Here is a 27,801-nt window from a genome sequence, read left to right as displayed (position 1 = left end):
GTCTAAAGCTTAGACTAAACTTTTATTAAAGAACATGGTGAGTAGCACTTACCTACAAATCCTGAGAATGCTGCCTGCTTCTTTTGCTATGCCAGGTTGAGCCTGGATTAATGTGCTTGTTTTTCTTCAGTAAGTTTTAAGAGTTTAGTGTTGGGGAGGTGGGAGATAGAGGGACTTTTGGAGAGGGCTGAGGGGGAGAAGGTTGAATACACTTGAAAGCTCTCTTCCATGCCACCTCCCCCATCAGGAATGCTAACTCCCTGGGTGTGGGCACCAATCCCAGAGCTTTAAATAGCTCTGTGAGTTAAGGGAGGCTGCCAGCCTCCAGCCCTCCCCTCAAGGGGCCCACAGTGCCCCTTCTCAGCTGTGTCCACGGGAGCAAAGAATGAAAGCAAGGAGTGTCTTACTGTGTTCTCAGTCTCTCTCTATCCCTCTCTTTCCCCACCCACTTCTCTCTTTTCCCTCTTTTGCCATACTACTCCCCACTCCCCTCACAACACCCAGTCCTAGTTCTTGAAAACCAGATCAGGTTCCAAAAGAAGGTACTCTGTTTTTTTTTGTCAGATTGTACACATTTTGTGCAGGAGAGTAATTTGTTTATTTTGTATTATTGCACACTGTACTGACTTTCCCCAGGCTTCTATCCATGTCTTGTGTACTTCAGTGCTTAGTTAAGATTTTCAAAGTTGTCACAACAGAAACAGGCACAGTGAAATTTAAATCGACTTTTGTGATCATATATTGGACTCTGCGGTAGAAGGCCAGTTGAACTATTGGTTATGGAACAAGACATTAAGTGAGATTTTTATTGCTGCCTAAGGGCTTCCTCTGAAAACAAGAGACATTAATGTGCCACAGTCTAAAAAGAACTGCCAATACTGGGGCCTATTAATTCCCCCAGAGGTTACTGACAGGCAGCTAAACAGACTCTATTACCCATAATCATCACCTAGCAAATAAGCTGTTATAAGGAGATTACTGGGGAGAGGGAGAGCAAAATCCATTATTCTCTCAGTGGGAGGTAATATCTTTCCCATCCTTTCTCATGAGGTAATTCTCTCACCTCCAGAATTTAAATGACTGGAATGGGGTTCCAGGAAAATCATCATAGAGAATGGGGTGCCTACACAAGGAAAGACTTACATCTCACTCCCCAGCTGGAGACTTGATGAACTACAGAACCACAGATCAGCCCCCACTCCAACCCTTTGTTGCCACCAGAGCTGATCATAGTGAGGGATTTCTTAGAAAATCTTGATTACTCCATGTTATCTTGAGAGAGAGCTGAGGAGGGCAGGCTTGCAGAAATAATTCGAGGTTGAAGGGCAAGAACGAGCCTTAGTGTGTGAGCCTGGGAAAGGAATGGTGGCCAAACCCATCTTAGTTCCCATTAGCCCTTCGAGTGTGCCAAAGAGGAACTTAGCAGTTTCCTGGCTCCATGTGAAGGAGCACAGGTGCTATATAAGGGGGCAGAAACCATGGCATTGCCCTTGGAAGACTCTAGGTCAAATAAGGTAATACTTCACTCAGAGCAGGCATAGAACCACAGGCAGGGCCAGAGGGAGTAGTGATAGAAGGGATCTGATTGAAGGTGAACTTTCTCATGAAAACAACACATCTTAAGAGCAGAGCACAACAGGAGCACATGGACAATGACTGATCAGGGAAAGACCAGTAATGCCACAGCACCACAAAAGTATTAGTTATATAAGAACTATATAGTTCCCCTTCTCCAAGTACCTGGGAGTCCACTGAGGAAAGGGTTTAAACTTTATTTAAGATTGGAACGTCAAAGTGGTCTGGACTTTTTTTACAACAAAAGTGGCCAGAAATGTGTAGAATCTGTCCATGAAATCATTAAGGGACAAGAAAAAAAATTAAAAAGATAGTGATTTGATGAAATATAAAGCTCTAATTCCTATATCATGTCCCTGCTATCATCACTAGGGAAAAAGAAGTTTAAACTGCTCATTAAAATGATTATGATTAAAATGAATTTTACAGAATGGATGTAATTTATTCACATTCATATACTTTTCTCTCTCTCTGTTTTATATGGAAGTACTGTCCTTTTGTAGTCAAACACATCTGAGATCAAAAATTATTCCATCATTTAGTAGGATGTATGACTTTATTCATTAATTCTGTCATATCCCCTAGTCTCCTCATCTATGAAAAGGCTTAATAGTATCTTCATCAGAGTGATTCTGATAGAATTTAGTGAAAGAATGAATATAAAGTGTTTGGTACATAGTAGGTATTCAATAAAGATTAGCCCCAGTTTCTAGCAAAGATGGAGTAACAGGGAGTAGATTTACCCTTCCATATGAAACAATTAAAAAATCAGACAAAATTTATGAAATAATGTGGTTTATTTTTAACATTGGTCATGAGGCAGATAGGATGGTGTTCCCTGCGAGAGTAGAAACAAACCAGGGGAGCTCTATTATTCTCCCAGCTTACTGCCTGGAAAGAGTTTCCAGGCCATATCATAGGGAAGGAACAGCCAAGCAATGATTCCCTGAGAAGACAGAGGTAGAAGTCCAGAAAGGCCAAGGCAGCTAGGAATGACAACAACAGTACAAATTGTACAAAGTCCAGATGGGAAGAAATGGAAGTATACTGTTATAAGGTTCTTATACTATATGTGCAACAGTATATAATCACTTGAAGGTAGACTGTAATAAGTCATAGCTGTATACTCTAAACTCTAAAGCAACCTCTAAAATAATATATCAAAGAATAACTAATTAGTCAACAAATTATGATAAAATGAAATCATAAGAAACACTGAATCTAAAATAAGACAGAAAAAGAGGAAAGAGAAAATATGGAAGAGTTTAGATTAAAATGAAATAGATAACAAAACAATAGAAATAAACTTAACATTATTAAGAATCACAATAAATATAAATGGTTTTAACACCTGATTAAAAGGCACAGATTGCCAGAGCAAATAAAAGAACAAGACCACAGTATATAATGCTGAAAACAACCCAAACCAAAACAAAACAAATTTTCAGTGTAAAGACACAAATAGGTGAAGAATAGAAGGATAGAAAAAGATATACCATGCTAACACTAATTAAAAGAAATTAGGGATGGCTATACTAATAAATAATAATAAATAAATATTAATCTTCAGAACCAAGAATATTAACAGTGATCAAGAGAGTCATTTCTCAGTGATGTAGGGACTAATATTCATCAAGGGAACATAAAAATCCATAATGTTTTTGCTTCTAATGACAGAGCTCCCAAATACATGACACAAAACTGATGGGACTGTGTGGAAGAATCTATATACCTACAATCATAGTCAGTGATTTCAACACTTATTTCTCAGTAATTTGTAGAATTTATATAAATAAAATTAGTAAGGATAAAGGAAACAAACAACACTATCAACCAACTTGGCCAAATTGACATTTATAGAATATTCCACCTGGCAACCACAGAATACTCATTGTCTTCCAGTGCACAAGGAACATTTATCAAGATAGACCATATTCTGGGCCATAAAACAAGTTTAATAAAAGTATTGAAATAACAAAGTGTATTCTCTGACCACAATGAAATGAAATAGAAAGATATTTGGAAAATACTCCTAATACTTGGAAATCAAATAATGTACTTCTAAATAACCCATAGATCAGCCACAGTGCTGACCTGTGTGTATGGAATCTGGCTGGATCTGCTCCACTGGTGGGGACCTGCCCTGGAGGGCCTCCCAGAGAACTGGGTGGAGAACACTGAGAGCCTTCCTGGCCCCACCTGCCCATACATAAAATAGATAAGCAGTAAGGATTTACTGTATAACACAGGGAACTATATTCAATATCTTGTAATAACCTACAATGGAAAATAATCTGAAAAAATATATTTCACTGAATCACTTTTCTGTATACCTGAAACTAACACAATATTTTAAATCAATTACACTTTAATAAAATAAATTAATAACCCATAGATTAAAAAATTAAATCAAACAGAAAATTAGAATATTTTGAAATGAATGAATTATGACACAACAGATGAAAAATTGTGAGATGAACTAAAGCAGTACTTAGAAGGAAATTTACAGCACAAAAATGCCTATATTCTAAAGAAGAAAGATCTCAGATCAATTAGCTAAGTTTATACTTTATAAGATTAGAAAAAGAAAAGAAAATTAAACCCAAAGTAGCAGAAGCAATGAAATAATAAAGAAAAGAACATAAAACAATGAAATTAAAAACAGAAAAACAATAGAGAAAATCAATGAAATCAAAAGCTGACTCTTTGAGAAGATCAATAAACCTTTAAATTTCTGTTCTAGTTCTGTGAAAAATGCCATTGGTAATTTGATAGGGATTGCACTGAATCTGTAGATTGCCTTGGGTAGTGTAGTTGTTTTGACAATATTGATTCTTCCAATCCAAGAACATGGAGCATATATCAATGTGGGTCATCATATTAACAGACTGAAAAAGAAAAGTACATGATTAGCTTAATAGGTTTAAGAAAAGGATATAATAAAATCCAAAATCCATTCTTGATAAAATCTCTCAGCAACTCAGGACTAGAAGGGAACTTCCTCAATCTCATAAAGTATATCTATGAAAAGCTGAAAGGTAACATCATGCTTAATGGTGAAATACTGAATTCTTTCCCATAAGATGAGGGACAAGGCAAGGATGTCTGCTTTCATCACTCCTGTTCAACATTGCACCAGAGGTCTAGCAAGGGCAATAATACAAAATAAAAAAAGAAAAATGTATCCAGATTGAAAATGGAATCAGTAATGAGTGAAACTGTTTTTAAAAAGTTAAAATTTTAATTTTGTTATGGTAAGAACATTTAACATGAGACCTACCCTCTGCGAATAGTGCTGCAGTGAACATGGGAGTGCTGATATCATTTTGGGATCCTGATTTCAATTCTTTTGAATAAATACCCAGATTTGGGATTCCAAGCAAAAGTCTGTGAGAACATATTGACAACACATATAACTGACAAAGAACCTGTATCCATACTATCTAAATGACATTTACAACTTAGTAAGGGCACAAACAACCCTGTTCAAAAAAAGGGCAGAAAACTAGAATAGACAATCCAAAAGAATATACAAATGGCCCATTAGCAAATGAATATATGCTTAATGTAGTCATCAGGAATCCCAAATGAAAACCACAACAAGATATCCCTTTCTACTCACTGGCATAAATTAAATTAAAAGGAGTGGCAAAACCACTCCTGGTGTTGGTGATAATGTGGAGCAATTGGAACTTTCACCATTACTGTTAGAAATGTAAAATGGTGCAATCACTTTGGAAAAGGGTTTGGAAATTTTTTATAAAATTCAACATATACTTACATATGACTAATTCCATTTCTAGATAGAAGAGAAGAGAAAACATGAAACCCATAAAAAGACTTGTATAGGAATGTTCATAGCAGCTTTATTCATAATAGTCCCAAACTGAATACTCTCCAAATGACCATCAACAAATGAATTGATAAGCAAACTATAGTTCATCCATACAATTGAATACTACTCAGCAATAAAAAGAACAAAACACTGACACATGCAATGGCATGAATGAATCTTATAGACATTATACTGGTGAAAGAAGCCAGACACAAAACAAAAAGTGATTCCATATAATTGAAATATTAGAACAGATGCAATTAATCTATATTGACAGTAATCGGATAAGTAGGTGCCCAGACTGAGAGATGTGAATGAAGCCTGATTGCAAAAAGGATTGAGGAAACTTCCTGCGGGAGATAGAGGTGGTGATTACATGTTGCATACAGTTGTCAAAACGAACAAACTATAGACTTAAACTGTGAATTTTAAAGTATATAAATTATACTTCAGAAGGTTGATTGGGAAAAAAACCCTCTAATTTTGTCTTGTCAAAAAGATGCAGGAGACTTCTGCTTCCACCATGAAGGATTGACTTCTATGGGAGTTGCCCTCCTGCCTCAAAAAACTAGAACACTAAACAAAATATATTTTAAAAACATTTCTTTTCAGACATTGAAAAACAGGCAATGCAGGTTTGCGATCCCTTTGAGATAAGAAACATAAAAGGTGAGCTCTATGATTGCCCCTAATTAGTACCTGGAAGCAGTTTTCAGGCTGTGGTGTAGGAAGGCAGAATCAAAACAGAGCCCATCTGTCTCTTTGGGTTGACCATATGGAGAATGGAGTTCTAGAAGGTGGAGGTGGCTGGAATTTGCAGAACAGAGTACCAGATAAGAGGTAAATACACACATAGAAAGAGACAGGGAGGGGGGAATGGGCTCCAAAGATCTGCAGAGGGGTTCCTTTGGCTAAGTACTGATCTACATTTCAGGGATGAAATGTCCAATAAAACTGTGGATCAATGAATAAAATGTGGTACATTCATATGATCGAAAACTACTCCACCCTATAAAGAACTGCTGATACGTGAAACAACATGGATTAATCTCAAAAGCGTTATGCTAAGAGAAAGATACCCATACAAAAGACTAAATCTGTATGATTTCATTTATAGGAAATTCTAAAAAAGGTAAATTTAAAGTGATAGAAAGCAGATCAGTGCTTGATTGGGACTGGGGTGAGGAACATGAACTGACTTTAAAGGAGAGGAGAAAAGTTTTTTGGGGTCTTGGAGATGTCCTATATCTTGATCATGGTTATGTTTACATGAATGGTTTCATTTGTCAAAACTCTTCTAACTGTATAGTCAATATGGGTGAATTTTATTGGATGTAAATTGTATCTCAGTAATGCTGAATTTTTAAAAAAGGCACCAGAATCATTATGAAAAGTCTTTATGGGCCAACTGTTTTTGGAGGTGGCTTAAGCAACAACTCACTGTGCTAAAAATTAACCAAGGGAAAGAATCAAGCATCTATCCTGTCTTTCCTGTATAAACAATATTTTCAGGGTGATTAAAGAGTAGATGAGGGAAAGACTTTTATAAGACTTGAAGCTAATAGAGGCAGAAGGAAGTATAGAAGTAGGGAAATCATCATTTTTCAACCTCTAATGCAATTGTGGATCTAGGCAACAGTCCTCAGTGCTATTAAAACCTTAGGTGGAAGGTTGAGGGAAATTTCATAATGGAGGCTGCAGCTGTCACCACCTGAACCTATTGATCAATCTTACAGTCACTGAAGGGAGGAAAACCAAACATTTTATTCATCGTTAATACACTGAAGAAGTATACTTGCCCAAAATATTTTTAACCTGAATCTAATCAAACCTCTAGGTCTGACTGTCAATTCTTGAGAAAGTGGATCTTTCTAGAGAATTATCTGGTTTCTTTGATAAATCAATAGCAAGGGAAAAAGAAAATCAAGGCAGGGCCTCTTGTAATAAAATAGTCTTAACAGAAGTAACAACCATAGCAACATGTGGGCTTGTCTAGATCCTGATTCCCACAAACCAGCTACGAAAAGCACCTTTGGGATAAGTGGAAATTTGCACAGAGGATAGATATTAGAAGATACCAAGTTGTTAAATTCACTGGTTGTGGGACTTCCCTGGCAGTCCAGTGGTTAAGACTTCACCTTCCAATGTAGGGCGTGAGGGTTCGATTCCTGGTCAGGGAGCTAAGATCCCATGTGCCTTGTGGCCAAAAAACCAAAAAACATAAGAAAACAGAAGCTATATTGTAACAAATTCAATAAAGACTTTAAAAATGGTCCACATCAAAAAAAATAAATAAATCTTTCCAAAAAAAAATTCACTGGTTGTGTTGTTGCCTTAGTGCTTATGTTAATAAAGTTCTTATCAGTTAGAGAGAGAGATACATAGTGAGGTGTTTGCAGATGAAAAGACGTAATATAGTATTTTTGTATCAGCTCTAAAATACTCCTGCGAAAAATAAAATAAAATACTAAAACAGGTGTATAAGAGTCCGCGTATGTGGGGATGGATGACACAAAAGTGGCAAAATGTTGATAATTGTTGAAGCTGGAATATGAACACAAGAGGGTTTATTAGATGATTCTTTCTAACTTTGAACATGCTTTAAATTCTCCGTAATGAGAAGTTAAAAAATTTTTTGAAGGCAGTCAGATTGAAGGGAAAACTTATATTCAAAAGTGTGACAATTACACTTTTAGCTGACTTTTAAGCAGAAATAATAAAAAACAGAAAACAGTGGAATATCTTCAATACCCTGAAAGAAAATGTGTCAACCTCAAATTCTACACACAGGTAAATAAAGACATTTTCAGACAAATAAGCAAAAAGTAGAGTTTGTTCTCCACTAAATAAAATTCGAAAGGGTGTACTTAAGGCAGAAAGAAAGGTTCTTAGATGTAGGACTGAGGTGCAAGAAGGAACGAAGAGCAAAGAAAGTAGTAAATAAGTGGGTACATCTAAATGAATGCTGGCTGTATAAAACTGGGATCTGGAAAATAAAATGTTTCATGCACAGTAATAAAGCACAGTGTCTTCAAAGGAATAGAACACGTAAGTGTTCTAAGTTTCTTTTATTGCCCAAGAGAAGGGTAAAGACATTAGTTAACATTATACTTCCATAAATTAAGATTCATGTTATCATTTCTGGGGTAACTACTAAAAGGATTAAATAAGAGGGTAGGATTTACTAACTAGCAGAGGATAAGAATTGAAATGGCAAAAAAATAATGAATCTGAAAAGGGAGTGAGAAAGATGGAGAAATCATAAAGTACAAAATAAGATGGAAGTCCAAATACATCAGTAATTATGTATACAAATGACTAAATTTTCTAGTTAAAAGTTTAGAATTGTCAGATTGAATTTTTTAAAAAAGGAGTGTTGGGCTTCCCTGGTGGCGCAGTGGTTGAGAATCTGCCTGCCAATGCAGGGGACGAGGGTTCGAGCCCTGGTCTGGGAAGATCCCACATGCAGCGGAGCAACTAGGCCCGTGAGCCACAACTACTGAGCCTGTGCGTCTGGAGCCTGTGCTCCGCAACAAGAGAGGCCGCGACAGTGAGAGGCCCGCACACCACGATGAAGAGTGGCCCCCACCGGCCGCAACTAGAGAAAGCCCTCGCACAGAAACGAAGACCCAACACAGCCAAAAATAAATAAATAAATAAATAAATTTTAAAAAGGAGTGCTACTTGACACCAAAATGGTTATAAATATAAATGCAAATGGAAACAGTGAAATCATGTGAAATTTCTCAATTAAATGTTACTGAGATGATCCAAATATTTTAAATTTCTCCCCGAATCATGGACTTGAAATATAAAAGGTGAAAAATTGAAATAACTATAAAAAAATACATCCAAAATCACAGTGGAAAATGTTAATTTGCCTATATCAGTAATTAAGAAAATCAGTTAAGAATCAGTAAGGACATGGGATATTTGAAAAACACACGGCAAATTCAGCTTCATGGACATATATAGGAAATCACCTTGCTCTTAAGGAAGGTTTCTAGAAGCTGCCACAAGACACTTCTGCTTATAATTCATTGACTTGAACTTATTCACAAGGCCACAGCTAGCTTCAAGGGAAACTGGGCAATGTAGTGTTTTGTTTTTTTTTTCCTGGACATCTATGCGCTCATTTAAGTCTTCGGGGTTTCGTTACTTTGAAAGAAGGAGAAACGTATATTAGGAGACAGCCAGTAATCTCTGCCACAGATACTCCTACACAGGGACAGGCAGCTCTGAGTTATTGAATGCCCTTTAATATGTGACAGGCTACCATCAAATAAGCACTAATCAGTACAAACGTTATAAATGCAAAAGCAACCTCTAAAGTCACGTGGCAGTACATACAAGGTGGTCATCCAGATATTGGAATATGTTAACATGAAATTTTCTAGGTTGTATTTGAAACCAAACACATGCACATGCATGCATACATTCTTACAGAGAAATTAAAAATCCCTCCCCTTCTATTTATGGACACCGTTTGAAAAGAGGCGGCACAGAGAATGATACACAAAGGTTTTCAAGATATGGCCCCCACCTCATCTCCCACACTCTCCCACATCTCCCTTGCGCTCTTTGCATTTCTCCAAAGACAACATGAACTCTCAAGGCTCGAGGTCTTGGCACAGACTTTACTTTCTCTCCCTGGCCCATTCAGCCCACCTTGGCCTTTTATCCCCCTTGGAGGAATAGAGGGCAGGCAGGCAGGAAAGCATCCTTACCTCTCCAGAGGGAATTAGGCGCTCTTTTCTCGCTGCTCCCTTAATACATGTAAAACATATAGTACACTCGAAATTATTATTACTAATATCATTATTATTATGTCCTCCAACAATAACCATTCTTACACTGTACTTTTTAAAAAACCGAAGTACTCTTTATTTATTTTTCTATTTCTTCCACTGGTGTGCAAACTCGTTGAAAGAAAGGATCAAAAATAAAAATTCTTCTCGGTATCTTCAGCTTGTAGCACAGTGCATGGCTCATGATAAAGTTTCAGTAGATGTTTGCTGAGAATGATAAATTAGAAAAAAAAAAAGTCAGCAAGTTAATCTCCCCTGAAAGCTTACACAACTCAAACTTTTAATTTTCCTATTAAGTTAATAACCGAGAGCACTTTGGTTCTTCTCTTATCAAACTGAAAAGACGAATAATAAAATAAAATAATTCCAAATGTCTTATTAATATTTTGAGCTGGGCAATTCACAGCCTACAGGGTATACCCATGCTTGTAAATGTTATCCCATATTAGTTGTAAGTTGACTCATTTCCTCCTTACGTGCTCCCTCAGCTGGCTCCTTCTAGATTTATAGCTGAGCTTCTTGTCCTTTGTCTTTCCGTCTTATATTGAAATAAACATTTTGTGAGCTTGTCAGTTTCCTGAAAACCAGCAGCCTTTGCCTGAGAGGAAGGGGCTCAGTGAGGTGCCCAGAGGACGTGTTTCTCTAGTGGGGGTGGGATATTACAGGAAAGCAGGCTGGACAACCTCTTTATTTCTGGTAATGAGGTTCAGTTTTCATCATACAGTGATCAGATAACAGCAGTAGCCACCTTTGTCAAGGAAAAAGTACACAGAGTTATTGAACCAACACACTCCTAATCTCCCCATCTGTTTAATGGGTAACTTTACACAGTAAGTGGATTTCCATAGTGACATAGTCATGTAATATCTACCCCACCTACAAAACTAAACATCTACCTGTCCTCTCCTGCTCTGAGTGCTGAAGACGGCTACCATATTTGTGTTCTAGGGCTACCATAACAAAGTACCACAAATTGTGTGGTTTAAAACAACAGAAATTTATCCTCTCACAGTTCTGGAGGATAGGAGTTTAAATTCAAGGTGTTGACAGAGCCAGCTGTCTCCTAAGCCTCTAGAGGAGGAATCTTCCTTGCCTCTGGTAGCTCCAAACATTCCTTGGCTTGTGGTAGCGTAATCCTAATCCCTGCCTCCATCTTCTCAGGGCCATCTTCCCTCAGCATCTGTTTTTGTGTCTCTTCTTGTCTTATAAAGACACTGTCATATTGAATTAGGACCTCCTAATTCAGTATGAGCTGATCTTAAATTGATTACATCACTAAAGACTCTTTTTCTAAATACGGTCACATTCATAAGTACCAGGGGTTGTTAGGACTTAATGCATTGTTTCAGGGACCATGATTCAACCCATGAGAGGAACTTTTTAAAAAGCCCTAGGGAGCCCTTTCTTTTGGGCCAGTGTTACCCAATTTTCATTTCCAGTTTTTACAAATACATAATTTGTATATTTTTTACATAACACATTGCTCTTATCTTAATGTTGATTATATTCTGTATTGGGAGTTATACTATTTTAATGGCCAAACATATCCTATTAGTCTACTGGAAAACTTCCAGTAACATATGTGTCTTACTGTACCATTGCCACCATTTGATTTACTTATTTCTGAGGCCAATATTCTAATTTTTCCATGTCCTTGGACTTGTCACATCACTGATTCCTCTTTTCCTGTAAACTGAATATCCATTACTAAATCCTCCTAACTCCTCCTTGAGAGTATCTCTTGCTCCTATTTCTCCCTTACCACTCACCGTCATCATCCTTTTGACTCCTTATGCCCAAACCATGATAATTGACTCCTAACTAATTCCTCTACTTTGGTCTCTCCTCACACTACCAGGCTGATATTCATGCCACCTCATTGTTTAAAACCTTTCTATAATATGCCTTTGTTTGAGAAATAAGAGACAAATGCTTTAACCTGAAAGAATTTAGAAGTTTGATAGGGAAACATAACTCTATGGTGTGGGTGATAGAAGGGTTCACGTTCCATATCTCTTACAATTATATTTGCAGCATGAAGAATTCCAGTTACAGCAATGTACATAATAATCTCCAACATGTCCAATCATCAAAGAAAAGTTAAATTTTGTCACCAGCTACGTACAATGGTAGAAAGTAGGGATACCGAGCAGGGCCCTGTGGGGCTCCCGGGCACAAAAGCCTTTCTGTGTCCTCCATTTCTTAGATTACAGGAAATAGGCTTCATTCAGCCTCCATGACCTTCCCTGAGTTCCAACAGGCAGATTCAAGCCGTTGCTAATTAGGAAAGAGAGGGGATGCCAGACCAGGGAGAAACAAACAGTCAAGAGAAACAATAGTGCAGCCTTGTGGCAAGGTCCTGGTTCCCCATGAGGGGATACACACAGCAATATCTTTGAGCTGTTTTGCAAATACTGAAACCCCCTCCAGGTGGGAGAAATTAACAGTTAAAGATAGTATGCTGCTCACAAGCACATGACCCTAAACCAGTTGGAACCAGAAGGTTGATGACGCTGACTCCCACTTACCTCACCACCAACCAATCAGAAGAATGTCCACGAGCTGAACACCATTTTTGGTGATCAACTTTGAACCATTACTATAAAACTTCTCACTCCCCCCTCCAGGTTGGGACACACAGTTTTGAGGGCATTAGCTCACTGTGGTCCCCTTTACCTGGCAAAGAAATAAAGCTATTCTTTTCTGCTTAACCCAAAACTTTGTCTCCGAGATTTAATTCGGTGTCAGGGTATAGCGGCCCCATTCAGCTTCAGTAGGAATCAGTAAAACTTAGAAAGGTATTGAATAATTATTGATATAAAAGATTTTTATAATAATGTTTAATATTTGGCAAGTATGAAGAGATCTGCTTAGTGCAGAAAATTTGAAAAATACAGAAAAATATAGGGAAAATAGTGGAAAAAAATCTGTGACTTCATCAACCTATTAACATTTTGAAAGGCTTCTGTCTTGTCTTTAAGGAGAAAATGTCTCTAATGAAAGACATCTCTATCCAGGCCACCAGAAACATCCCCACCCCTTCTGTCTCAGCCTGTATTTTACTTAACCAATACATGCCCATTCCATGCCCTATATTTTTTCACAAATTCTCTTCTTATATTTGGGAGCTGGGTTTCAGAGGCTTCCTCTTCCAAAACAAATCTTTAGAGGAATCGGGATCTTGAAGATTTTCCAAACCATCTCAAATCTTATCACACCACCTGCTGGACAGAAAGGAAGTAGACAGGTTACCAATTAGCAGCACCTGTGAACCTTCTCGAAGAGCTCTCCCAAGAGTGGGGTGTAATAGCATCAGAGAGGAGGGTCATGCCCACTTTCCATCAAGAACCACAGGCCTCCACAAACATCTTGCTTCAAGGGAGGCAAGTTCAACTTTGAACTCAACTACTCTCTGCAGAAAAGCTGATGTCAGCCTCTTCTTTTAATGACCCCATCTAATCCAGTTCCTGAAACTGACAAACCAAAGATTTCCTTGTCTTCAAAGCTCCATTCAGCATTCCCTCCATTAAGAAAAGAAGTCTGGGGGGCTTCCCTGGTGGCGCAGTGGTTGAGAGTCTGCCTGCCAATGCAGGGGACACGGGTTCGAGCACTGGTCTGGGAAGATCCCACATGCCGCGGAGCAACTGGGCCCGTGAGCCACAACTACTGAACCTGCGCGTCTGGAGCCTGTGTTCCGCAACAAGAGAGGCCGCGACAGTGAGAGGCCCGTGCACCGCGATGAAGAGTGGCCCCCGCTCGCCGCAACTAGAGAAAACCCTCGCACAGAAACGAAGACCCAACACAGCCATAAATTAATTAATTAATTAAAAAAAAAAAAAGAAAAGAAGCCTGGGAATGGCTTTGGACATGCAAACAGCTGATTTTGGAAGCTCCCAAAGGGAAATGGAAGCAGAGTGCCTATCAGTGTCCCCCAACTTGTAGAAAATGGACATTTCTGTTTCAGGCTCTTCCCGGCCATGTCTCTCCTTTAAGCCCATCCCATCTTCATTTCCTGCATCTTTGCACATAAAGAGCAGTTCAAAGGCTGCAAACACCTGGATTGTTTATCAGAAGGTTATCTTTTGAGAAGCTAGAGTCCTTTCTTAAGATTCTTCCCTTATTGACTTCATGTCTGCTTACTTCTTAAGGAGTCTCATAGCCAGGGGTTCTGCTCCTGCCTTTGGTCATTTATTTTGGAATTCTGTCACCACCATGGTCAAGAATTGTCTTCCACATCAACTATTATTCTTTCTAGGTTAATTTGACATACACACATTGAGCATTACACTGTGCCATCAGGAGAGACATTGAGAAAGATAAAAATAATTCTTTCCTTAAGGAAGTGAAAATCAAGAAGGGAGAAGTAGCAAGATGAAGTAGAAAGATGAAGAGACTCCAAAATTAAGTTTGCTTACCACTTTAAAATATTCTATAAACAAGGAACATGAAATAAAAGAAGTCACATGTTTAAGAAAATTTTGATCAGAAAGAAATAACTTGAACCTAAGTACCATATGTTCTGGAATCAGCAGGAGCATCTCAGTTAATGTGGGGACCATTTGTAATTAAAACCCAGGAAAGAAGAAATCAAATTTACTTTTAACACAATAAGGTCAGGGTTACTATTTTGCAAGTAAAGTTAAAGACATTTTTTTGTTTTTACAAGGAATATACAGGTTAGTCTATATGGTCATTGGAAGAAAATGACTTTATGAGGCAGCAAATAATGTTAACATTTTAGGTGAATTAGGAGGGAAATATGGTGGACAGGTGCCTTGAAGTTGAAGCATCTGCTTCTCTCTCTGTTCTCCACCCCATTTCACCACACTCCCCATTTCAACAACAGCACTCCCTAAGCCATCTTCTACTTCCTTTCTCCAACCTTAGGACTAAAGCTCATCCCTTCATGATTCTAAATTCATCAAAATTTGGACCACAAAGAATGTCTTGGAGATTCAATTGATGCCTGAGGGGGCAGAGCTTTCAAGACACAAAAAGTGTTTGCAGGTGAGGCTTTCTTATTCTTTGAGGTGTAGGGCATAAAGATGGGGATAGGGAGGGTTCAAAGACAAAGATTAAGGACATTGAATTGTCAGTGAATGAAAGGGCTTCCACTTTGAAACACCTGAATCTTTAGGCCACTTGTGGGATCAAGGATGTACTTACTATCACTTGATGATGGTGGTGTCCAGTTCCATGAATTTATTTTGCTTTCAGACATTTTTTTTTCAGACAGTTTTAAAAATAATACAATACAGAACTATTAAATCTGTGTTGACATTAAGTTGCATGGGCTACAGAAATAACCATAGGCCTAAAATTAGGTTATGGTTGGAATTTCGGTTGGATGCATCTAGTTAAAGCTATTCTAGTGAAAACTTGTAGTTTCTGAATCTGACACAGGGTGGCGCTCCTAAACCACTCACTCTGCACTAAGGCCCACTGAACTGGGACTGGGTGGAATGGGAATGCCTGGCCCCTGAGCAAGAGCTCCAGTGAGTGAGTGAGAACTCAGAACGAGCCCCTGTTTGGCCCAACAAGTGGACCCTCTCTTTTTCCCTTCACCTTTGTTTTACATTTAACATTTGCTTGTCCTAGAGTCCCCCAAATCCTGTTTAGTTTTCATTTTTTAACGTGACTTATGGTGAAACCAATTTTTCATGATAGAAGTTAGAACACATTTAAAAATATTTTTTAAAGGATAACACTAAGCCGCATGATTTAATTCTCTCTTCTTTGATGTTAAAGTGAAATAAAGACGAATTTTCTGTAGCAACTTAAAAAATTATTTCTTCAGGGTCCTGCCCAAAGGCTCATTCTGAACTAGCGAAGCCATTTTGAAGTTAAATTCGTAAAATAATAGAGCGAAAGGACTTTTTAAAAACCATAAAATGCCAAACAAATGTGACTTGTGATGATTGCCATTATAAAATTTGCCTGGGCAAGAGGTTTAAATTGTTCTTTTAACGTGTTAAGGAATGTCTTACTATCATTTCACTTATTGTGGTCACCGGTTCCCTCTTGATAATGTTTGTTTCCCACTTCCTAATTCACCGATGCTCATTATCCTCAAAGGAGAGGAAGAAAGCAGACAAGAGCCTCACTTCTGTCATCTGTCGAGATGACACCCCATCTTAAGCTGTGGTAATCTCTCTTCTGTTTAGCCAAACACTAGACAATCACCTCTTCCCTCCCAAAGAAATAGAGCATCCTTTGTTCTCTTTAGTGTTTTCCCTCTGCCTTGGCTTGCTCCAGGATTTTGCCTTTTTGATATCTGTCCTCACAGTCCCAGGCCATATTGGATTCAGACTGAGCTTCTTTCATTTTTTTGCTACATATATATATATATATATATATATACATATACATGCATATACACACACACCTATATACATATACATGCATATACACATACATATATGTGTACATTTATATGTACATATATACACACAGAGAGAAATATATGTACATATATGTATATATGCACACATATGTATATATACACACACACAGAGAAATATATGTATATATATCTATATCTCTCTATATCTTTATCTATTTATCTATCTATCCATATCTATATAATATAGAGAGCAGCCCATGTACCCACTTTGGTTTGTTTTGTGCTGATCCCCTTATTACTTATTTTTCCATTATTTTGAAGAAATTCCCACTCTTTTTAGATGCACCTCTGAGTTGTTTACTTCTCTTTTCTGGACTTAAGTTTGCCTTCCTAAAGGCTCAGCTGGCCACACAGGATCACCTTCCTTTGTGCTAATAGACTCCAAGATGATAATTCTTCTTGTACATCTCTCTCTCTATAGAGGACCAATATTTGTCTTTATTTCCACTTCTCCAGTTAGTTCTTTTTCTTTGTTTTATGTCCTTGAATTTTAGTTTATAATAGCAATTTTCCTTTATGCTTCTGAAAGCCAAACTTGTGAGCTATGAAGAGAACATAGATGAAATTTAAAGAAACTGCTTATGAATATAAATAAATTTCTTAGCAACATGCCCATAGTTACCACCCATTAGATGAAAGGTATTATTATTAGCTTCTCATCCAACTTATTCAATACACATTTTTTTCAAATACCTTTTTATGACAAACATTTTGTACTGGAGATGTGAAAATGAATAAGTCACGATCTCTTTCCATGAGAAACTCAAAGACCAGGGCAGGAGACAGGCATCTAAACTAATAACTGAAAACAACGTGATCACTTTAATCAGAAATTGTTGGGAAGAATGGTGAGAGAAGACGAGAGAAGAATCAGGGAGGTCTTCTGCGTTTAATATCAACTAGGCACTGTTTTAAATCCTTTACAGATATTAACTTATTTAATTCTTGTAACAACTGTGTGAAATAACCACTATATCATCATCATCCTTACATTACAGGAAAAGAAAGTGAGGGAAGAGAAGTTATGAAGCATCTGGCTAAGGGTGGCAGAGCTGGGATTTGGACCCAGGAGTTCAGGCACTCAGAGGTTGTGTTCTGGACCACTCTTCTGCTTCAGGCAGGGCTTAAGAGGTAAGGTAGAGCAGGAGGGCATTCCAGGAAGGAGGGGACAGGCTGTGCTCACCAAGGAAGCGAGAAAACATGTGGGGGTCTTCACAAAAGCCCAGGTAGGTGTGGTGGGGCATAACCAGTCATGCAAGGAATGGGGTGACATTCAGGACTTCTCAGGACATCTGTTGTCCTAATCTTCAATTTTGGATGCAAGGCTGCCTTCGGTTGCAGGCGGAACCCTGACCCATCCTGGGGAAGGGATGTGCATTTGGGCATTGTACCCTCCGGAGCACAGGAGGATGGAATTTGCTCCTGTGCTTACCATCCTGAGTGGCCGTCAGCCCTTTTGCTGCCATGTACGGCCTCCTACAGGGTCACAGATAAAGGGCTGTGAGGGTATGAACAGTGTTTTCTCCATGACCCCAGCCTGAGAACTTCAGACCAGCCTCCTCTCATCTAAGGCTTGGGCAATCTGGAGCTGTGATTATTACCAGTGCAGACAGCTTTTTGCTCCTGGATGTTCTGGTATCTCTCATCTGTTCCTGCTTTAAACCAAACCACATTTCTACCAATACCCCTGAAAGAACGATTCCAGGGATGTGTGTGTGTGTGTGTGTGTACGTGCTCCTTACAGCAAGGCAGGGAAGATAACAGAGCAGAGGCAGGATGAAAGGAAGGAGCCTCTGCACCTTGCCCAGAACCTGCGTCTGCCAGCAGCCTGTGTGCCTGTGTTCCCGCATTCTTCTCCTCCTTTTGTCCCCATGGGAGGGGCGCCTCACGTCCCAAGCGGATGTTTCCTAAGTGTGTGATTTCAAGCCTGAGACAGCCAGGCTGGGAAAGGCTGTCGTCTGTAACTAGATTCAGCTGCCTGGTATGGCTATAATGGGCTTTCAGAGTCCAGATGGCTGCCCCTTGGGGCAACTTGCATCTGGCTGAAGATGCAGTGAAGCACGTAGCTGTCTGGGGTGCAGGCTTGGTCCTCTGGGGAATTTGAAAAAGGGCCAGATTTAAGGGAGTGTTTATACCACACTCTCCATGTGTCTGGGATACTTTTCTCCACAACCCTACTGCCCCGACGCCCACCTCTCGCTCCACTGCGCAAAGACCAAAGCTAAAATGAAACTTCTGACGTCACAGCCTCTGATTTCTGCTTCCCTCTCTGTGATGGTAGAATACAGGGGCTTTCCTTAGGGAAAACTTGCAAAACTTCCAGTTAAACTTAGCCAACAAATGCGCCCTAAGTCTGACCTCAGGGTACCCATAGGGTTGTGCTTTGGTCCCACCGACAACCTAAAAGATCAGATTTACTTCCCGTTGACTGCAGAGGTCTTGAAAATGTCTGGGAAATCACCAACCACAGGAAGCTAGTGATAGGCAGGTGCCCATATAATGACATGACAAATCAATTTTTGATACGGATTTTCAGGAACATACCTGTTGCGAGGAGCCAGCGATTTTTAGGGTTGAATATACTTTAGAGATCATCTAGTATTTCTGTCCTGCTTACCTCATTTTCAAGGTGAGGACCTAAGAGGCAGAGGTAATAATAGAACTTACCCAAAGCTACAAAGGTAGTTAGAAGCAGAGCTAGGAACCAAATCCAGATTTTCCAGCTCACAGTGTAGTGTTTTTTACCCAAAGCACCCCTAAACTTACATTCTACCCTCCAGCTGCTGTGATAGATTCATTTCTAACAGGGCGTGAGGGCCTGCTGCAGAAGACACACAGCGGTCACTGGTAGAGAAAAATACATAATGAAAACCAGAAATAATTTTGAATGTCTGTTTATTCAACAAACCAGTATTGAATATCTGTCATGTGCAGTACCCCCTACACTGGTCAGCCTGGGCTCTGTAACTTGGTTCTCCGTGGTCTCCTTGTCCTGGTGTGAGCCAAGTCTGGTTTCAAACAGAATCTGAATCGTGGACCTTTTTTTTACTGAAAACACCTATGTCTTATTATCATACAGTATTGGATTTAGCCCATTTCTAAGTCCTTGACTCCTGTTATTGGGTCTGCCAATGCCTATGATCTCATCATTGTTGGATTTTCTGTAATGTTGCATATAGTCTAGACTCCTGGTCTGTATCCCTGATTGGTACTGCTGTTTTACTTTCTCTGGTGTTTCCTTTCTGCCTTTCATTTCCAGACCAGGCATTTGGCCTCCACACTCATCCCATGACCCTTTGTTGCACAGATACTTACACCTGTGATACTCCTCTGGGATCTCCTCACTCCCAGGCCCAGCATCTCCTAGAATTTTCCATCTTGCTGCTACCCAAGGCAAAGTAGTATATCCCTTTCTTTTTTTAAATTGAAGTATAATTAATTTACAATGTTGTGCCATTTTCAAGTGTACAGCAAAGTGATTCAGTTATATATATTCTTTTTCGGATTCTTTTCCATTATAGTATATCCCTTTCTTGAGGAATATAAACCATGGACTGGATTGCCTCTGACAGGCAGAGTTTTGAGGTATGCTTAGAAATACGCAACCAAGAGTCATTTTCAGTCTGAGCTACCTGCAAGTTGAAGTTAAATGAGAAAGGTTTTGATTCTAAAACAATGAAATAGGATAAGTCGATGGAAGAAGAGTTAAATATGAGAAAGTCACTGAATCATACCAAAGACTTTTAAACTTTGCTCCAAAATATCACTTTAAAAATGTTAAAATGTCGCTTTAATAATATCATGTTTAAAATATTTGTTGTTATTTACATTGTTCGTTAAATATATTTTTATTTTTTAAAAAGGAGTTGCAAATTTGTGGTAAAATATCTTTTGTGTTTGAGCACAGGGTTCCCCATGGACTCAGTTAATGAGAATATATCATTTAACACCTGGTCGCAGCACAGTGCCTTCACCTGGTGGCAGCCCTTCCACCTACATGTTTGTATGAACTTTTTGAAAGGCGAGTGACTCCTTGAAAGTTTACTCTTCAAACCTGAAGTGGCTGCAAATGGCAGGTACAAGAAATGATGAGAGACCTACGTGGGGATCAATCCTTTAGTCTTAGCCCAGTGGTTCCCCAACTTCGTTGCACATTAGAGTCACCAGGAGAGCTTATAGAAATCCCAGTCACACCCCATACCAATTAAATCAGAATATCCCTGGGGGTGGGAGGCGGGCATCCATATTATTATTGTTATTAATACTTTAGCGTGCATCATAATCACCTAGAGGGCTTGTGAAAACACAAATTGCTGGGTCTCACCCTCAGAATTTTTAATTCAGTAGGCTTGGGGTGAGGCCCAGAAATGTGCATTTCTGACAAGTTTCCAGATGATATTGTTGCTGATCTGGGGACCACACTTTGAAGACCATTGGGCCACTCTACATCAAAAGCAATGGCCTTTTTAATTTATAACCTTGTTGTTATCAGAAGTTGATGAATGAGCCCTGCCTTGAATTGATATCATCTTTACACCCTTTCCATGCTGAATCTTTCTGCAAAAAAAATGATTAGTCATACCTCTTACCTATTTTTCTCTCTGTAAGGCAGTAACAAATATACATGACCCTTAAAGGAAAAAAAAAAAAATCTTCCAAAACTCAGAATTGAGCTTTCCGATCTCGTGTGTATTTTCCCTGACGCGAGATATCTGTCAAGCAACGGTATCGCAGACTGGTGTTTCTAACATCCAGTTTATTGCCCCGAAGATAACAATGATGCATTTGTGCTGACGAAAATGCTCCTATTTTCTAAATCTAAATGTCTTGCTGTGTTTTCAGGAATCTTGACAGAGCTCTTTCTTCAGAGGGTTTACGGCTGGGTTGTCCCTTGGTGGGAGCTGTTTTCCTCTCTCAGTGTTTGTGGTTGGAGGGGGACATCCATCAGGGTCTGATGGAAGTCTATCGACAACAATTACATTCTGGTGCCTGAGCAGGTGGGGGAAGGATTCCAGTTCAACTGGCCCTGCTCCTTCTTGTTTCTATTTTGATATTTCTTGTAAATAGACTAGATGGAATTGATGGTATCCACCTTCTAATCACGGCCTGTTGGAGAAAGAAATAATCCAAAAATTTGTGTCCTTTCTCCAACAGGCCAGAGCTAAATCTACTGGGCAGTTGCCCTCCACATGTCCAAACCAGGAGAGTTTCTGAAACCGATCAGCAGCGTGGGCAAGTTAACCGTTTTGATGAATTTAGTCTCTACTGATTAGGGATTTGCAGAGTTGAAGGGTTGCCGGGCTTCCTTCATGCTTTATGGAGCACATCATTATGGTGTTTAACCTTCTCAGATCTTATCTTTCAGACCCCAAAGGAAACAGTGAGTGGGAAAGTAAGTGGTTGAGGGAGATGGCTGAGCTCTCTGGCCACTGCTCCAGGCAGGCTAATCCTGTCTGGTTTGTCAGTACCTCTTGCTCTCATCCAGCTAGGAAGAAGGTAGGCGTCTACAAGGCTCACCAATATGCAGAGCCTTATGGAGTTCTTGACAAAGTAGGCAAAGGGGGCTCACTAGTACAGATTTTACTCTGAGGTTAATGAAGGCTCTGGGATTTGGTCCTCGTCCTGCTTCCAAAATCAAAATCATGGACAAACAAGGAGGTCTAGTTATGCTAAAGAGGGGCTGGTGACCTGACCTGACTCAGTGCAGTCAGAGGAAGTGACACATTTTCATTTCACAAATAATCGTTGACCGCTGACTTCTATGTGTCCTGGTTACACTCAGCAGTGAAATTACAAATGTTTGGTGCTTGACCTCAAGAGGCTCACAGCCTCCAATTAGTACCATGTTTATCTCTGTGATAAAAACAAATTTCAGAAAAATTCCTTAAAACTAATGGAGGAGACCTCTATTTGGAGACAAAACCCCATCATGTTATTTACTTTGTTGTAATGGCTGGTGTATTTGTCCTTTCCTTCCACAAGCATTTATTCTGCACCTAATATATGTCAGCACTGTGCTAAGTGCTGGAGACTGAGATGAACAAGATGCATTTTCTACTATTGTGCGGGTACACAGTCTGACCCACAGGTAAAATGTATATCCACAACCGCTTTTGGGCTATTAGGATGTTAACTTCTTTATAGGTGGAATTTGGGAACTTTCTTTTTGCAGTGGGGACCACTGTCTAAAGGGAACAGGAATTATTTAGTTCTATTTTAACCAATGTCCCTTCTGTTCCTCCCAGCAACTAGCAGTGTTTCCACTCCTTCAACCAATACTTTCTGCCTGAGTCACACGGCTGGTCTGTGGGAAATAGAAGTGGCCAAAAGCTACAGAAAAAGTAGACAGTGCACATTTCCTCTTTACCTCATCAAAAACCTTCAGTACAATTATGTAAAAGGAATAACATGTAAACATTGAGATAGTGACGTTAAAGACCATTCAAAGCATGATGAGGAATTGTTTGCCTCTGGATGATCAATAATAATATTTACTACTTGGCATGAACGGGAACAAGAGAAATGAGATGGTTTGGTGTGAGTTCCAATTCTTTTAGGAAAGCACAAGATTCCTCTCTATCAGTCCTATCCTACAGGGATAGCTGCCTTTATTCACAAACATTTTTAAGTGGAGATGTCCTGTGTAAGTAAACATGATAAGAGCCTAAACACATACGAGAGAACCCCGGGGAATCAAACGAGATGAGATGTTGTCTTAAGTTTATTTTTTAGAATAGGACGTGACGCTTCCGTGGCTTTACAGGCTGCCTCCTAGATAGTATGGCCAAGGAAATTACCTCCCAAAGCTCACTTTGATTAAATTCTTTTATTAAATTCTTTTTCTGTTTAGAAAACTATTCCCCTGCTCAAAATGTTTCTAAGGCTTTATGTGGCTTATTGACTTAATATGTCTTACTCTAGTATTCTTAGCCTTCTCTTTCACCAAAATCTTCCTGAATGGGCTTGCCTGGTGGTGCAGTGGTTAAGAATCCGCCTGCTAATGCAGGGGACACGGGTTCAAGCCCTGGTCCGGGAAGATCCCACATGCCGCGGAGCAACTAAGCCCGTGCGCCACAACTACCGAGCCTGTGCTCTAGAGCCCGCATGCCACAACTACTGAAGCCTGTGCACCTAGAGCCTGTGCTCCACAATGAAGAGTAACCCCTGCTCGCTGCAACTAGAGAAAGCCCGCTCACAGCAACGAAGACCCAACGCAGCCAAAAATAAATAAATTAATTAATTAATTAAAAGAAAAAAACCTTCCTGAACAATGTTTTCTCTCATGGTTTCCAACTGTACAACAAAACTAGACCATCTGTGTTTCTCTGGTCTACTTACCATTATTATTGTCATAATGGAGCCTTGAAGCAATGGGATCCTGAAGTGCCACTTTTTGGAATTTAGTAATATATAAAACCCTGTGTTGTAATCATGATTTCATATGTGCACAGTATCTGTTACACAGTAATCACAGATAAAATTTAAGGACCTTGACAGAGCTGCATGAGAGCAGAGCTCAAGACTGTGGTTTGTTTAAACTATGACTCCTTGGAAAGTTAAGAAATGGAATTCATTGCAGTAGCAGGGAGAACATCACCAAGAAATTCACCATTAAATGTTTTGCTGTTGTTGCTAAAAAAAAAAAAAAAATTTAAGGACCTTGACATGTTGGGGTCATGGAATCTGAACATACTCCTGTGATGGAAATGGGGTTTTCCCTATAGGTAATTGGTATTACCATGGCCAGTCATCCTGAGAAAGGTTTGGGGCTTGCTACGTAATCTGCAGACCCAGTGCAAAATGGAAATGTGGACCGTAGCCAGGGCTGGGGAAATCATCATCATCCCTTTTCCATGGCCCATTGCCCCAGACACTTGTGGATGGGCAGATGTCAAGGGATTGCAAACCCTGTGCAGAGACATGGCAAGGGCTCCACCCCCAGCCCCCTGCCAGTCACCTCCAGTCATCCCCCAAAGGCTGTTTGATGCTGTCAGTCCAGGTGTGGATGTATGGCGGCTGCCTTGCCCCAGCTCAGACAACCATCCCTACTATCCTTTAATCCATGCCTAGGACCTCCTGGGGGCAAAACTCAACTGCAGAATGAGGGCCTCCCTTTGCCTATATGACCTGATCGCCCAGGGTACAGGATGGTGGCAGTACGGGGCCGGGGTGAGAAGAGGGTGGCCGAGAATCTGTTCCAGGGAGATGGGGAAGTGAGAGGATAATCCGGTGGCCCAAAGTCCCAAACCCAGCTCATGCTCCACTGTCCTGTCACAATTCACTTACAAAACATAAATTCAAAGATAATATTCTTAGGAATTTCAAGATGGTCAACACAGACCATTAAGACACAAATGCGGGGCCCTTATGAGCCTAGGGTCCTGTGTGACTGCACCAATCACATTCCCATGGAGACAGCCCTGGCAGGAGTTGATCCTGGGACAGAAATAGCCAGGCTGGGCATCCTCCTATCTGTGAGCCGGAACCATGTAAGATTTGGACCCTAAGATACTGGGAAGCTTATAATGGCTCTCATTGTGTGATAGGCTGACAAGGAGAGAGACAGGCTGATGTCTGTTGAGACCCTCAAGCAGGTCTAAGCATATGCTATAGTATTATAGTTAGGTGAGGCTAGGCTATGCTCGGGATGGTGTGGTACCCATCCCACTTGTAGAGTGGAGTGGGTGAGGGTGGGCAGGGCTGATCCAAAGAGGCTGCCAGCAAGGGGTAGCATAGTGTCTCCACATTTTGGCAGTTGCACTTACAACAATGGCAGTACAGAGATGGCCTGTTTTGGCATCTGGGACAGCTATTGTAGCCTCTTATAGTCTCCAAGCGTGAGTATGTTGGTTCTATTCTTGAGCTGCGAGAGGAGCTAGGAATGATCTTGTTATATATGCCACGAAGCACACAGGGAGATTTGGGAACATATCAAGGAAGGGAGCTCTGGGGGAAAGACCGGGCTTCTTGTGAATCTTGGCATAACTCTTAGGAGTGCTCATTATGTGCCAGAGCCTGTTCGAAGAACATTTTATGCATTCATTCAATCCTATGGACTATTGTTCTCCACATTTTACAGATGGGCCAGCTGAGCTATAGAGAGGTAACTTTCCCAAAGGCGCAAAGCTGGTAAGTGGTGGAGTCAAGAACTGGTTCCAGCATTCTGGCTCCAAAGCCTGCACTCTTAACTGCTCTCCTGTACTGCCCTGTAACTGCCAAGCACTGGGCTAGGTGCTTTACATACGCATTAGGAATTGTACTGTGATGTATGGATTTGGGATGCCATTGTTTCATCCCAAGAAGGTAAAATCGGATCTATTGATTGTACACTTTATAGTTTACAAGGATTTTCACGTACCTGATCTCACTTCATCCTTCCAATTATCTATGAGAAAGGTAAGGCAGGATTACAATAAAATCTTGGCTCTGCCACGTACTGCTCTGTGACACTAGGCAAGTTACTTGACCTCTCTGAGAATCTATTTCCTTAATTTTGCCTCCTTTTTGCAGGGCAACATGCTATTTCTATTTGCATGTCTGAAATGCAGAAAAAAACAAGTTTAGGAAGCTTCATTCTTATCTTATAGGGCCCCTTAAGCCTTGGCAATCCAGAGTGGGGATAATTGCTCTGTTCCAAACTATTGTAGCAATTCCATAATATTTCCAAAGGTGTTCCTTATTGTTCTTGTCTTACCTCTTGGGGGACATCGTAGAGCTACTATTGCTCCCATTGTCAATTAATTGTCTTGAAGTTTCTGGATTGTAGTGGTAAAACCAGGGAGTGGAGGGCACAATAGTAAACTTTTTTATGTGGTTTAAGTGTTGCATGATAGAAGACAGGAAATCATTGAATATACCCTTAAGAATGGATTTACTGACCATATCAAATGTATTTCTGCTTTCTCCAAGTCCAAAATTCAGGCTGTTTTTCTTCTTCATGCTTAATTACAAGTGTTTTTAATTAGATGAATTCCATTAATGGCCAATTAAGTTTCAATTTAGAGGTCACATACAAACATTGGCAGCCCCAGCACAGCTTGGACTCTCTGCAAAGTGACCCGGGTCTGGGCTTCCATGTGCTTAATGTTGCTTTGCCCATTAAGGGAAGTTAATGCTTTCCTAATTGTTTGCTTTGGGAGAGGAGCCAAGTTCTACCCCTCCCTCAGCAGCCTGTACTTTCACAGCTGTGACTGGAGTTGCTGGGCAGGGGTAGAAAGAGAATGAGGTGTAAGGAGAGGGAGGTCTGGGGTGCTACCAAGAGAAGAAGGAACCCAGAGAAATGAGTGCTCAGAAAGATTTAGGGTGGCTATGGTTGAGAGCTGTCAGGGACTCAGGTTACAACAATGTGTCATGAAGAGGGTGAAGATTTGGGTTTCTTAGGTCAGTACCTGGTGGATGCTTATTTCTTCCTAAGTGGTTTTAACATATGCTGTGGGTCAGCCAAGAGGCCTGGGCACTGTTGGTGCCATTCTGCTGCCTTATTATTCTCGAATTGCTACAATAGGAGGCAGAAAATTTGGGATTGATTCTCCACAGTTAGCATGTACTTACTATGTGATAGACACTCATAAGCACTTTACTTGAGTTATCTCATTTAATTGTCACAATGTTATATGGTAGGTAATATTATTATTATCTCTAGTTTATAGAAGAAGAGAAACTAAGGCATAGAGAGGTTAAGTACTTATCAGAAGAGAAGAAACGGGATATAACACTGCACTGCCATCTCCTACCACCTCTGCTGGTTTATTTGTTTTTCGTTTCCCATCAGACTACAACTCCATGAGACTTGGGACCATGATAAGGGCATCCTAATACACTGCCTGAGTGATTGAAAGAATAACTGAGTATTTTTGTCTACAGGGGTGAGATGTCTATATTTGCCTGGTAGAATCAAAAAAGCAAATGTGGCTTTTATTTCAAGCAGTAAATTCACACGGCTACCACCCAATTTCTATACAAAGGTAATGCTCTCATCTTAGATAATGGGGAAAAAAGGGATAAAAGGACACAAAGGATCAGGAACATTGTATAAAATCCTCTGTGATGTGTAAAAGATTAATAAAATGTATATCAACATTAAATAACAGTGGGGTATTTATTGAAAAAAAGAGTAGAAAGTCTCATGGAATATCTTCTCCCTTGTGTCACCATCATTACTTCTTAACTCCCCTTGTGTA

At 39.8% G+C, this 27,801-nt stretch overlaps 1 protein-coding gene across 2 annotated transcripts in view; it reads right to left on the bottom strand.

Annotated features, from left to right (window-relative positions):
• The window catches only part of CCDC190 (coiled-coil domain containing 190), a 50,145-nt gene that overhangs the window by 7,890 nt on the left and 14,454 nt on the right, over positions 1–27,801 (bottom strand). The window contains exons 1-2 of one of the 2 annotated variants that reach the window (XM_082403381.1): positions 10,695–27,801; positions 53–10,425 (exon numbers count right to left, since the gene is read on the bottom strand). The exon at positions 10,695–27,801 is cut by the window's right edge and continues 14,454 nt beyond it. The gene's annotated coding sequence lies outside the window, so the exon portion shown is untranslated. Of the gene's footprint in view, positions 1–52 lie in introns of both variants that reach the window. The other variant, XM_082403380.1, reaches the window with a different exon arrangement.

Source organism: Balaenoptera borealis (assembly GCF_965194805.1).
Source record: "Balaenoptera borealis genome assembly, chromosome: 1".
NCBI classification, from domain to species: domain Eukaryota; kingdom Metazoa; phylum Chordata; class Mammalia; order Artiodactyla; family Balaenopteridae; genus Balaenoptera; species Balaenoptera borealis.
The sequence above is the reverse complement of the archived record's forward strand: the minus strand, read 5'-3'. Positions and strand labels throughout refer to the sequence as shown.